We start from the raw sequence: 13,836 nt of genomic DNA, 5'->3' as shown, positions 1-13,836 counted from the left end.
GTACGAAGAATATTTCAAATGGGTATGGCGCAAATCAGTGCATAACCTGGTATAGCTGCTTTATAAACCGATCTGGGATCTTGACTTCTTGAGTCTCTAGAGAGCACAATCCTCTTCCTGGTTGGCAGAAATTTTGTACAACGGCTTCTCCCATGACCTTCAACATCATGTCCAATATGGTCTGATACAGCTCACAGCTCCCATATATACCGATCTCCCGATTTTGTTTCATGAGCCCCTACAAGGCGCAATACTTATTCGAATAGAAAGAAGAAAAGAACTCGACAAATGCGATCCATGGTGGAGGGTATATAAGATTCCGTCCGGCCAAACTTAGCACGCTCTTACTTGTTTTTATCAGATTCGGTTTAAATTGGTTATAGATAGTTGTACGAGCCATTTCAGTAATTGGCATCATTACTGATATTTTGCGAAATTGATTTAATTTACGAAAATACTACTATTGACAATAGTCATTAAAATCTACTTTTTATCGCCAAATGGTAGTAAAAAATTAGGATAATCATTTTCAGTAATTGTAAAAAGATAGTGTTTTAAAAAATAAAAAAATTTCTACGCCGTTTACACTACGACCCATGACATAACTGCCAGGTAGTGTAACCGTACCGTACAGCTGAGTAAAATTTTTTCTCGCGAAGTGCATTATCTGTCAACGAGTTTTGATTTTGTGTGTGTACTAAAGTTAAGAACCAAAGCACACACAAACAAGAAAAAATGGCGTGAACTAGTAACATATACGAAATCAGGGTTGCACTAATCAATGATTTTGACAGATAGTGCACTCAATATTTTGGTGTTGGGCAACTGCCACTACCTATAAATGAATATATTTTGCTACGACCCACTTGATTTAAGCAAATCTTCCAACCCAGTTTACACTTATTATTTTATGACCTTATTGAGTAGAAAATGATACCTTTTCGCTACAAAAAGTACCTTTTGATCTTTTTTTTAGTACCATTTTGCCAACTTCATTTATCATCCCTGAGTCGGATGAGAAATCTACTCTACCAAGAGTCTATGGCAAAGATCAGAGAGATAAAAAAGTCATTTAATTTCTCTCAAAAATTATCCATCAAATGTCAAGCTTATGGTTGTCGTTAATTATTTTATTTTCTTGAAAAAATTAATAACAAATCAAAATTACAGCATAAAAAAACACTAACCAAAATAAAGATACACTTTTTGGAGGCTAATTTTATATATGTTCATTAAGCCATAGTTTCCTTCCCGAGAAAGAAAACAATAGATTTTTAGAAATTGCAAACGACCCAAACTTGCTTGTGGCATGTCCTTAGATAACTCATTAATTTATATTCTCAAGCACCACCAACCAGTCTATGTGCGAACTTCTAATTCTTCATCTATGCGAGTGTATAATTGGGAAAGTATAATAATATATGTGTGTATGGTTGTTGTAGCAGTGAACGCTGAGGAGACAGCCCTTACAAATAAAATACTGGCAACACTGCATATGACCTCCCACAGTTATCCTTAAGGCGCTATTACACGGCATGTAGATGGCTAATGACATGCCACTTTTTTACATTTAATTGAAAATGTTTGTCAAAATTGTCAATTTACATACGATTCATAATTTTTGCTATCACACCTGTATGTTATTTTCGTATGACATAGCCCAAAAATTTGAACATAAGCAGATTTTTTATGCGTAATAATTTTCAACAAAAACAGCTAATTTCTTTATGTTTTTGTTAACAGGAATAGAACAAGCTCTAATCGAAAAAGTTACATGCGCTATTTTGAAAAGTGATTTTCATATTTTAGTTTCGTTTGTATCACACGACATGTATAACTCAACATGTGCTAGCTTTGACATGTCATAAGACAACTATATGTCGTGTCATAGAGCCTTTAGTAAAGTCCGAACCGGTTTATAACATAATACAGTTCCCATATAAACCAACATCCCGATTTTACTACTTGCGCCTCTGGGTACGCAATTTTTATCCGATATGGCCGAAATTTTGCACGATGATTTTACCTTTTCTTTTGTGACCGTGACTTTCAATAGATGTGCTAAGTATGGTTTAAGTTCTTGATCCTCTAGTTTTTAGGACGAAAATTCTAAACCAGAATTACATAATATTGGTTTTTTTTGTTTGTTTTAAGAGTTTTTACAGAGACATTTTTTTTAAGGGGGAGTGTTTTTTTGCTTTGTTGTTGTTGTTTTTTGGTAGCTATATCCAAATATAGAACGTTCTGATGCATATACGACACGGAAGTCGAAAAGCCTAACATAAATCACTGTGTTAAATTTCAGCAAAATCGGATTATAAATGCGCCTTTAATGCGGCCCACACTTTAAATCGAGAGATCGGTCTATATGACAGTTATATTCAAATCTGGAACGATCTGGAACAAATTGAAAAAGGATGTCGAAGGCCCTAACACAAATCACTGTCCCAAATGTCGGCGACATGGGACAATAAATGCGTCTTCTATGGTCCCAAAACCTTGAATGGAGAGATCGGTCTATATGGGGGTATATCAAGATATATTCCGATATAGCCCATCTACAAATTCCAACTGCCTATGGACAAAAAAAGAATCTGTGCAAAATTTCAGCTCAATATCTCTATTTTTAAAGACTATAGCGTGATTTCAACAGACAGACGGACGGACACGGCTAGATCGTCTTGGATTTTTAGGAAAATCATCCAGGTAGGAGCCTCATTGATAAGGCTCAATTATCCCGTTGATGTAAGATTTAATATTTTAGTGTCGAAAGTATCTCGCATGTGATGGAAAGGGGACTTAATCTTTCATGGTTTTTATATCTTCCCCATAGGATGGGAGTATACTAATTTCATTCGTTTGTAACAATTCGAAATATTCGTCGAAGATTCCATAAAGTACATATATTCTTAACATTCAATGTCGATTTAGTCATGTCCGTCCGTCTGTGGAAGTCACGTTAATTATTTAAGCAATAAAGCTAGGCGTTAGAAATTTTGCACAAATACTTCCTATTAGTGTAGGTCGGTTGGGATTGTAAATGTATCAAATCGGTTCATAACTTGATATAGCTGCCATGTAAACTGATCACGTGTCTTGACTTCTTGTGTCTCTAGAGTGCGCAATTATTATCCGATTTGGCTAAAATTTTGCATAAAGTGCTCTGTTTTGATTTTAAAAAGCTACGCCCAGTATGGGTTATAACCTGACATATAACCCATATAAATCCATTTTGTATAATGACTTCTTGACACTTTAGAGGGAGCAATTCTTATCCAATTTGGCTAACTTTTATTTTGTGTACGGGACTTAGTATGCTAAGGGTTCCAGTTATCGGGTATGTGTACTTTTAACAAGATTGCGTAAACGATTTGTGAGTAGCTGTCACTGAAATTTAAGTTTAATTTATGTAAAACAATTTATCATTATCATCTTTGTATAACAGTTTGCTTAAAGTACTGGAATAATGCTAAATCGTACCAGAAATTATTATTGTTATCTCTGACAAGCCTTTTGCCTTTTACAGTTGTTAATGTCATTGATGTAATTTTTCCAACTTAGATTGCATGTCTAACATTTTTTGTGGATTGTGTAATTTGAAATGCGACGATTTCTCGCATTATCACCACACCTAATCTCAGATATAGTTTTATGAGCCGATTACATCTATACTCTGTGCTACGCGCAGAATTTATAATTCTCATTAAATGCCCTCGCCTGTTTGCTTTGCTAACTTTGTTAAGTTAAATTCAAGCAATGCGAGCTAGTCGTTGCATGATAAACTCTTGAATTTGTCAATTGAATGACCGATTAAAGGAAACGAAACTCGTCAAGGTTTTGTATGTTGTGTTAAAGAAAATTACTAAACTACAAGTAGATCGAAACTGGAGTGTTGTGTACTTCCGCAAGGGTTTGATGTGATATAGGTGTGAAATACCTGTTGATGGCGAGACAAGTTTGTGGCGTCCAAATTATAAATGTATGAAGGAAGAAGCTTTTAATGCGTGACGGGAATTTTGAATTCTTTACAAATAAAAAAAATCACATTTTTAAGATTGGGAGGCATAAACAATCAACGAGTTAAAGGATCAACTTTTGGAAAATGATTGGCATTCAACCAGATTCCTGCACCTGTATTTTTATGAAGACCAAAGTGTAAAGGAATTTCATAAATGCTGAATATTTTGGTAAATTGTTTTCAAAATGTTCTACAATTGTGAAAAACAAATTTTGAAACATCTCTCAGTTGACAGCTTCAGTTAAGTTCTGAATGCAAATCGCAGAATAAGAAGAACTGTTTAAGAATTGAAAAGCGTTTTAGATTTGGAACAAATTTCTTGGATATGTTATCCTTGAACTACTAAGCCATTTTAAGCCCGAGATGCGGCCTTATCAACTGCAACATTTAAGCCATTTGTAATTGAGGAAATACAAGCATTTTAAGTAAAAAGGAAACATTTTGGCTTTCGGAACGATTTTTTCAGAAATTTATATGTCTATATGAAATTTGAGGTTTTGGTAAAATTGTCATTTAAAATTTATTTTCGATTAGACGCCTATTAATATTACAAGCATTTTATATGGGAGTAAATTTTTTAAACTTATTTTCTTGGTGCAGTCTTTCCGAAACAGCAGCCATTATATTCCTCTGACGACAGCAAAGGTAATGGTGAGATAATTCATTTTGTCCTTTGGATTGGTTGAAAATATTGAAACTCATTCTATTTTTCAACCAATTGAAATTTAAATAATCAGCTATTGATAAAGTCCCCTTACGAGCAAATGGGAAAAACCGAAATGTCGGCACACGCAAGCCTATTGCAGCCTTTGTGTCGTAAAAACCCACCCGTAAAATCGATACCTTTATGTTGAGACTTTAAAAATATAACTTTATTTGGCATCATAAATGTCATAAATAAATTATAGTCATTGATTTTTGGAAATCTTTACGACTAAAATTGTATATTATAAGCGATACAAAACGATATAAACACTTGATTGGCCATTTCAACTCTATTGCTTGTATCAAGACAAGTAGTTAGTTATTTAGTCGTCATATCACAATTGCCGGCCGTTGCGGCCCCTAAAAAGAAAAGGTTTAAAAAGTTCACGTGATTACCATAAAGATATGGCCAATACAAAATCAACAGGTAATGAATTGCTGCTTAATCCCAAAAACAACAAAGCCTGCTCAAGTCGATTAAATTCCGCAGTTTTTTTTTTTTTTGCTTTTTCCATTTTTTGTTACTTTGATGTATGTCGCTATATAACTGTGAATTGCTATGGCAGATTTCTCTCAATTCGCCATGGCTTTGCAAATAAGACAAAAGTGTATTATTTTTTTTTTATTTGGTTTTCTGAGGCATAAAATTTGTGACCCTGACTTATAAATCATGTAAATAATAATAAAACAAGTACATTGTTGCAAAAATCTCAAACAAATGTGAAAATAAAACTAATGCGGTGTATATTTTAGAAAATTGCAACCGAGAAGGACCTACCCAATAGGAAAATTTCAATGGGGAGGTTTAATAATGCAATTCAATTTCATGAAAAAGGTGCCTACAAACAACATAGGACCTTAATAAAGCTTTACCTTTTTTTATTGCTGGCTTCACTGAAGTCTTCAAAAATGAAGCTATCGGGTTGAAACATTCTACAGATTTTTCGCCAATTTGACTTCTTTTATTATGTAATTTGAACAAAATGATCACATCTTTAAATATGCAAAATTTTCGCTCATAGATCCAATTTTTTGATATAGCTATTTGATTTAATTCCAATTTGAATAGTGGGTTAAATACTCCCAACTACATCCTAGCCAAGAAACGTACACAAAACAACTCTTTTCGATGTAGTCCCCTATAAAACGATTTGTCAAATTGACTTCTAAGGGACATATGCTTAATGGCTAAGTTTTCCGGAAGATCCATGGGCATAATAGAGTTAGTCTAAATTGATTTTATAGAGATGTGCATGTTCATGTAAAAAAATTTTATTAGACTAACTTCGCCAACTTTAGATTATATTTATTCCGACCACTTTTCCCAGGCTGGTAGTGATGTCTAACATTATTTTGCTCACTTAACTTTATTTAGAATTTATTTTTCCGTTCTATAATCTTAATTTCCTAACCACAAATTTTTGGCGCAAGTAATTTAAGTCAAATATAGGACCTTTATAACTTCAAGGTCTAGGTAATACACCCAAACACACTTACGTATTTACAAGCATTTTAAGTCTCGTACACTGGCTTGGAATTTTTGATAGGATTTCCTCCAAAATTTCGACCAACTTTCTTTAATGTTTGGTAGGATGACCAAAAAGCATTCATAGATCTAACTCTTTAGAGGTTAGTATGCCCACCGTTGACGCTGAGTGACTGGGTTTAAATGCCGGTGAAATGTCTCCTGATGCTGGAAACATTTGCGAGGTAATCAGCCTTAAAAAACTTCTCTACTTAGTGGTGTCGGCCTGCAGCACACCGTTCGGACTCGGAAATAAAAAGGAGGTTCCTTGTCAATAAGTTTAGAACTTGAATCGGACAGCACTCATTGATATGTGAGAAGTTTGCTCGATATTCATTAATGGAATGTTTGTGGGCAAATTGCCTTTGCTTCTTGGTGTAAATAATTTAGACGTTTACGTTAAATTTATTCCGTATTGAAATAATTTATACAATCGAATATTGTTCAGCTGCAGACCATAGGGTAAGCTGTTTCTATTGTAAAAACATTTTTTTTAAATTAAAGTTAGACAGTTTTTCTATTTACAATAAAAACAGACTACCATATGGTCTGCAGTCGGACAATATCCGATTGTGTAAATTTCAAACTTACGCCGGGTGTATTACCCCAAAAACATTTACATTTGAGGATTTCTAAGCATTTTAACTTACAAACACATATTTTGATAGATTTTTCTTCAAAGTTTCGATTTCCGTACAATACTCAGATGAAATTCTTATTGTACCCACCACCATATGATAGGGGGTATATTCATAGAGTCATTCCGTTTGCAACACATCGACACATGTAATTTCCGACCCTACAAAGTGTATATATTTTGGATCGTCGTAAAATTCTAAGACGATTTAACGTTGTCCGCATGCAGTCCGTCTCTAGAGTCTTCAAAAATTGAGATATTGAGCTGAAATTTTGCACAGAACCGTATTTCTTTATTACGCAGGTTAAATTCTTGAACGGGTCAAATCGGATCATATTTGGATATAGCTGTCCCCGTTATCCGAACCGAATATGGTCTTTTTCGGGCTATATTTACAAATAGCGTTCTGAGGACTCAGGGTCTTAAGCCCATAAACGCTGCATTTATTGCCTGATTTTACTGAAGTTTGGAATAATAATTTGCAAGTGACACCATGTAGTTGAACGTAGTATGGACGTAGATCGGACCATATATACATAGCTGTCATATAAACCGATCTGCGGATTCAGAAATTTGGAACATTAAGTTGGATTGGCCCACCTGATATCCGAACCGAGTATGTTCCACATCAGACCACCCTTGGTTATAGCTGCCATATAGACCGATCTGCCGCCTAAGGGTCTTAAGCGTGTAAAAGGCACATTTATTATCCGATTTCGAAGTTTGAAACAGAGTGTTGGATTTGCCCACCCGATTTCCAAACTGATTATTGTGAATAGCAAAACTTATTTAGAGATAGCAGTCATATATACCGATCTGCCTATTTAAGGTCTTAAGCACATAAAAATCGCATTTAGTACACGATTTGGCTGAAATTTGGAACAGTGAAACAGTGAAGTAAAACTTTGACATATTTAAGCTAGCCAATCAATTTAGAAATACTCTTTTTTATATAGGCTGGTTGGGAGTGTAAATGGGTCCACTCGGTCCAACTTCACTTCTTGAGCCCTTATTGGGCAGAATTTTTATTCGATTTGAAATGTTGTACAATAACTTCTATGATGCCATCCAGCTTGCGTTCCAATAATGGTCCGATTAGAGCTTTCATATAAATCGATCTCACGATTTTACTTTTTGGCATTCTAGTCCGATTTACCTAGAATATTTGCACAACGACTGCCATAATGACTTCAAACATACACTCAACACAACAAACTCTGTAAATAAACTACTTTCCAAATTTGACTTCTTGAGCCTCTAGAAATCTTTTCCAATTTTGCTGATATTTTTTTCAATGACTTCTGTTATAACATCCAAAATCCATGCCTGGTAGGCCTATATCGGTCTATAATCAGATTTAGTTTCCCTTGAATCCCTAGACGGTGTAAAGTTATCCGATTCAGCTAAAAATTTGAACAATGACATCCATTAAGACCATCCACATTAGGGTGCACACGCGATTTATCATTATTCGATTATTCGTGACTTCAAATAGTCGAACAATTGAAAATTATATATGTTCAAATAATTGAAAAATTTAGAACTGCTGGTCGTTCTGATGTTAATTAAGTTTCAAAAGGTAGGGATTGTGTCATTTGTCACCATATTTTCGATTATTTGGGCCCTAGTTGGGCAAAATTTCATTCGATAGGGATCAAAATTTTTTGCTTTAGTTCAAAGAGGAAGATTCAATAAACCGGATCCAATTGCCCTATTTACAATTCAATTCGAAATGCTTATATGGAGAAATATTTGAAAAATAAAATCTCAAATATATCCGGTTATGGTTTGTTAGACACATCAAACGATTTGTTGGTTAATCGGGTAATTGATTAATCGATATCTTCTTTCGGTCTTGTTCAATTAATCTTTGAAATCTGAAATCTATCTAAGAAATCGAGCTATACATTTGGTATTATTGGGTTCCATAATTTCTCGTGAATATACATTTTTCTCCTGACATAAAGAGTTTATTCTTGATATGCGTTTCTAGCTATAAATACCGTTCGTTTGTTTTTTGAGTTTTTAACATTAAGGAGTTGTGAGTATTTTAAATTAGAAATACAAGTTTCAAATTCTAGACAGATTTTGTTTGTAGTTTTCGATAGAATGATCAGTTTTTGAAACGGACATCTCACTTCATGAACAGGACCATATATAGGTTAAGTTGAAAGGGGGTGTGAATATTAATTCGCCCCATGCCACTATGAACATACACCTAAGCCAGTAATCGCCCATATAAAAGGAGTTACAAGCATTTGAAGTAAAAAATAAAAGTTTTGACTTCTAGAGAGTTACGTGGTTTATTAAAAACTAAATGTCCTTGCTGTTGTCCTTAAGAATTGGTTAATGGTAATTTGTACAAAGTCTTTCATACCAGAAGGAGTGAAGGAGTTACGAGCAAGTTTTAATTTCTAGAAAGAGTTATATAGCTTTATTTTTTTTAAACTAAAATTGTTTTATATTAAGAAATCAATAATGATATTCTGTTCATCATTAACTAAGGCAGAAATAGAGAAGAAGTTTTTGCTACTTCCATGAACATATATATTCTCTTTCTCGTTCAATACACTGATGACCTTTGCCAATAAAACAGCAAGTGATACATCAGATATAGATGTATAAATATTTTTTTTCAGTATATCCATACCAGTTTAAAATCCCAAGCAGACCTATACTAGCGTCTATAATCACAAATTAAAACATCACGTCCCTACATTGTACTCTTGATTTATTAATGTTTATTAATTAGTATAATTAGCATAATATACTAATTGACAATATGCACTTGACTCACTCATTGTTTTACGACATCGACGCCAAGTTGTCTTATTATACCATGTGCATCGGATGTTGGAATCCGCACTACAAAGAATAACATGTGAGCGACTGAATAAAACGCTGCGTGTGGTTTTATTCACTTTGCTCAAACCACTGGCAACCATATGGCAACAGGTATCATGCGTTGCCATAGTATAATGTCTGGCAGTCATTTGTCATGAATCAGTTCAAGTCTTACTAAGTAGTATGAACATTAAGTCTACAGTGAGATGGGAATTGTATATAATTATCAATTATATGACTAAAGACGTTAAAAAATGTAAATTGAACAAAAAAAAATTGGAATAAAATATATATAAAATTAAAATTTTAAAATTCTTATTTTATATACAGAAATTATAAATATAAGACATTTGGACAAAATTTTCTATAGAAAAAAATTTGAACAAAATTTCGTTGAGATTAAATTTTTTGTCAAAATTATTGATTGTCATATAGATAAGATTTTTGGCGAAATTTTCTATAGATAAGATTTTTGAACAAAATTCCCAAATTTCCGAAGTTAAATTTTGGATATAAAACTAAAAATGGACTCCGCTTGGACACAACAGTGATTGGGAAACTTCTCAATATGCCCAAACTTAGTTCTTTAGAGTATATCTTAAAGGCCATATGATAACCTAGTCTGGAACCATCTACATGGAGGTCTTTTTACCATCTATTACAAAGGCTATTGAATGTCCAGTGGGCTACTTGAGGTATAGTGGTACTAGGCTTGCCGGATGGTCGGGATTGGTCGAAGTTATCCCGACTTTATGTGGCTGTCCCGACTCCCGAATTTTGGACTCTTTATAAATATGATGGCGCATTCTCAATCATGGTTGTGCATTCAATTATGAATATTTGAAGCAGCCAAGAAATGTTCATCTGTCCATCCGTGTGTCTTCCTGTCTGTTGGCTCTAAGGACACTATTAGTTTCACAAATAAAGCTATCCGATAACGAAGTTTAGGATGATGAGTTGTAAAAACTGCTTCTACATCAGTGCAAGTATGGGAAACATAGGTTCAACTTTTGATATTGTTCTAATTTGCGGTTACCCCCTCTTAGCAAGTTGGAAATTTAGCCCATGTCAGGGGCAAACTTCTCACATGTCAATTAGTGCAGTCCGATTCAAGTTTTAAGCTCAATGATAAGAGGCCTCCTTTTTATAGCCGAGTCTGAAGGGCGTGCCGCAGTGCGACACCTCTTTGCAGATAAATTTAACATGGCATAGAACCTCACAAATGTTGCCAGCATTAAGAGGGGAAAACAACCGCTGAAAATTTTTTTCTGATGATCTCGCCAGGATTCGAACCCAGGCGTTTAAGAAAAATAAGAACCGAAAACAAGGTCACTTTTAAAATTTGGTGGGGTGGGGGGGCAGTCAAAAACATTTCTAGGTGATGCTTAGCCCACCGCTTTCTACGCTTATGGTTCTGTTTTAAATTTAAACATGCAAATTAATGATTTAAGACCTCTAAAGTTTATATATTCTTAATAGTAATGGTGTATTAAGTGGATTTAGAGATGCCTGTCTGTTTTTCGAAAACGTGTTAAGTCTGTCCGTCTACAGAAAGTACGCTAACTTTCGAAGGAGTAAGTACTAGGGGCTTGAAATTTTGCACTAATACCTCCTCTTAGTGTAATTTACTTTGGATTTTAAATGACCTATCTGACTTTTTTAACTCCATGACGACGCTATAATAATCCGATATGGTTGAAATTTTAGACATGGTGCTTTGCTATAACTTTCAACATCGAAGAACCGATATCCGATTTCACAAAGAAGTGAAAGTGCTAAATATTTGGACGATTAAACCATAAGCCACGGACCATAAGTCCTAAATCAGTTTATAACAGGATATATAAACTATAAGTAATCCTCTGATATGTCTACGAAAATTTTTTAAAGAACTTAATTTATCCTTGGAGGAAGGCATATAAATTTCGATGCTCTTTTTGATAGTAAAAACCGAATTTTGACTTTGGTTTAGCTTTTTTTTTTTGAGAATCCGGGCTAATCCCGATTTATAAGATTAAGTTTCCCAACTTCCTTCTCTGAGGACCTGCCAAACTTAAGTGGTACTGTACTTGTTACTAAATAACGCCTTAGACAAAATGTTATTCAACTGTGGCCGTCTCCACTGCTTAACTCAAAAAGGCTGCCTTATCCTCACGGCAGTGGTTACAGCAAAAGTGTCCAGAGGCATTAAATGTAGCACTAAATTCAGTGCATCATATGGTGTTGTCCTTAGTGAGTCTGTAATGCAAATACAAATCATGCTTTGGCTGATGATAGGCCAGTAGTTGGATTTTTAAGTGCCGTCCAACAGACCACAACACCATATAGCATTGACCCGTTGAAGTCCTTAATCGGCAAGGGCTCATCGTATAACGCACTGCTACAACAACGACAATAACAGCCAGTTAAAACCCCCCTTTTTTTTCAATAGCCATTAGGGCAAGAGTAGCCTTCTTGGTATGGTGGCCACGTTTTCCTATGGAATGAAGTTTTCCTTATTTTCCTCAGTGTATACAATAGCTGCCATATATTATGATTAAAATTATTACCCCACCTTTATGTTTGTTTGACTTTTACATATAAATAATGGCCTGGAAATAAATGTCGTTGTTGTTTAACGAAATTTAATATTTTTTAATCCATTATGCAAATAAGGAACTTATCGTTCTTCATGGATTACAGAGATAAAAGGAATAACCAAAAAAATATATGATGTTATTGCAACACAGTTAGGGCTGAATAGTAAGCATAAGAAATCTGATTGAGTTGTTCTGAATCTGTTCTTTATCTGTTTTTCTTTCTTTATCTGTTTTTATTTCTTTTTTGAAAACCTCTCCAATTGATGTGCAATTAAAAAACGACTACAACTTTAGGCTATCGATTTTTGTTGCCTTTTAATCGCATTATCGCAAATCCACGACCTAACTTGAAGTTAATTGCGCAAATCGGTCCTAGATTTGACATGTATTGGTCTCTTCTTTGTGTTGGTTCCCACTTATCGGCTGTCAATTCGAACGACATTGCTATTAATTATTTTTTCAAGAAATATATGCATACTTGTCAGTTCCATGCGGCCCATAGAATTTACCACTGCGTATTGAAGTGGCACTTTTGCACCGATAATGATGATAGCTGCAAGATATAATTCCATCGACCATTCATCGATAATACGATGCGCCAATAGAGTCGCCTATAATCTATAGCCTGACGCTGGCCTAGATAGGACAAGTGTCAGAATGGATTAATGAATGGGGGCAGAAACAAGTTTCTGAAAAAAATGGTTAAGTGTGACGCGTTAGAAATTAGTGGAATTATCGAATAAACGGCGTCATTGCTTGAGATCGTTAACATCAGGGAGTCATGCTGTTTCTTAAGTACTGGCATATGATATAATGACGTCTTTATTAGATTATCAATCATCGAATGTTCGTAAACAAATTTTCTAATAGTTTGACAATGATAATTTGATACATGATTATTGATCATTGAACTCGGGGGTGATTAGGTTGGTGTGAACTCAAAGTTTGTTGTTTTGAGGTAGGCACTTTTGGAAAATAACATCGCAAAAGGCTTTAAAGAAGGTGGGGGAGTTGCGCAGTTCTTTAACTAACTCATACTTATTCTAAGCTGTTTACTGCAGTTCTCAAACCTTTAATGTAATATGGTGTTGTGGTCGGGTGGACGCCATTTCAAACATTCCTCTAGTATTCCATACTCAGTCGGCTCTAAAGGAAGGCTTGTATATGCCTCATGCGTATCATGCGGTGGCTATACACTAAACTTTCCACTCCTAAATTCTGTGTGGTTGTTGTTGTAGCAGTGTGTTGTACACTGAGATGGCAGTCCTTACCGATGAAGGACTCCATCGGGTCAATCCGGTACATACATACCGGCTGCCATGGGATTGATGCCTCATGTGTATCATACAGTGGCTATATACTAAACTTTCCATTCCTAAAATGCTGTGTGGTTGTTGTTGTAGCAGTGCGTTGTACACTGAGATGGCAGTCCTTACCGATGATGGACTCCATCGGGTCAATCCGGTACATACATACCGGCTGCCATGGGATTGATGTTATATGGTGGACGGCACCTAAAAGTCCACCC

Source organism: Stomoxys calcitrans, chromosome 5 (assembly GCF_963082655.1).
Source record: "Stomoxys calcitrans chromosome 5, idStoCalc2.1, whole genome shotgun sequence".
Classification (NCBI taxonomy): Eukaryota; Metazoa; Arthropoda; class Insecta; order Diptera; family Muscidae; genus Stomoxys; species Stomoxys calcitrans.
This window is presented reverse-complemented; position numbering follows the sequence as displayed.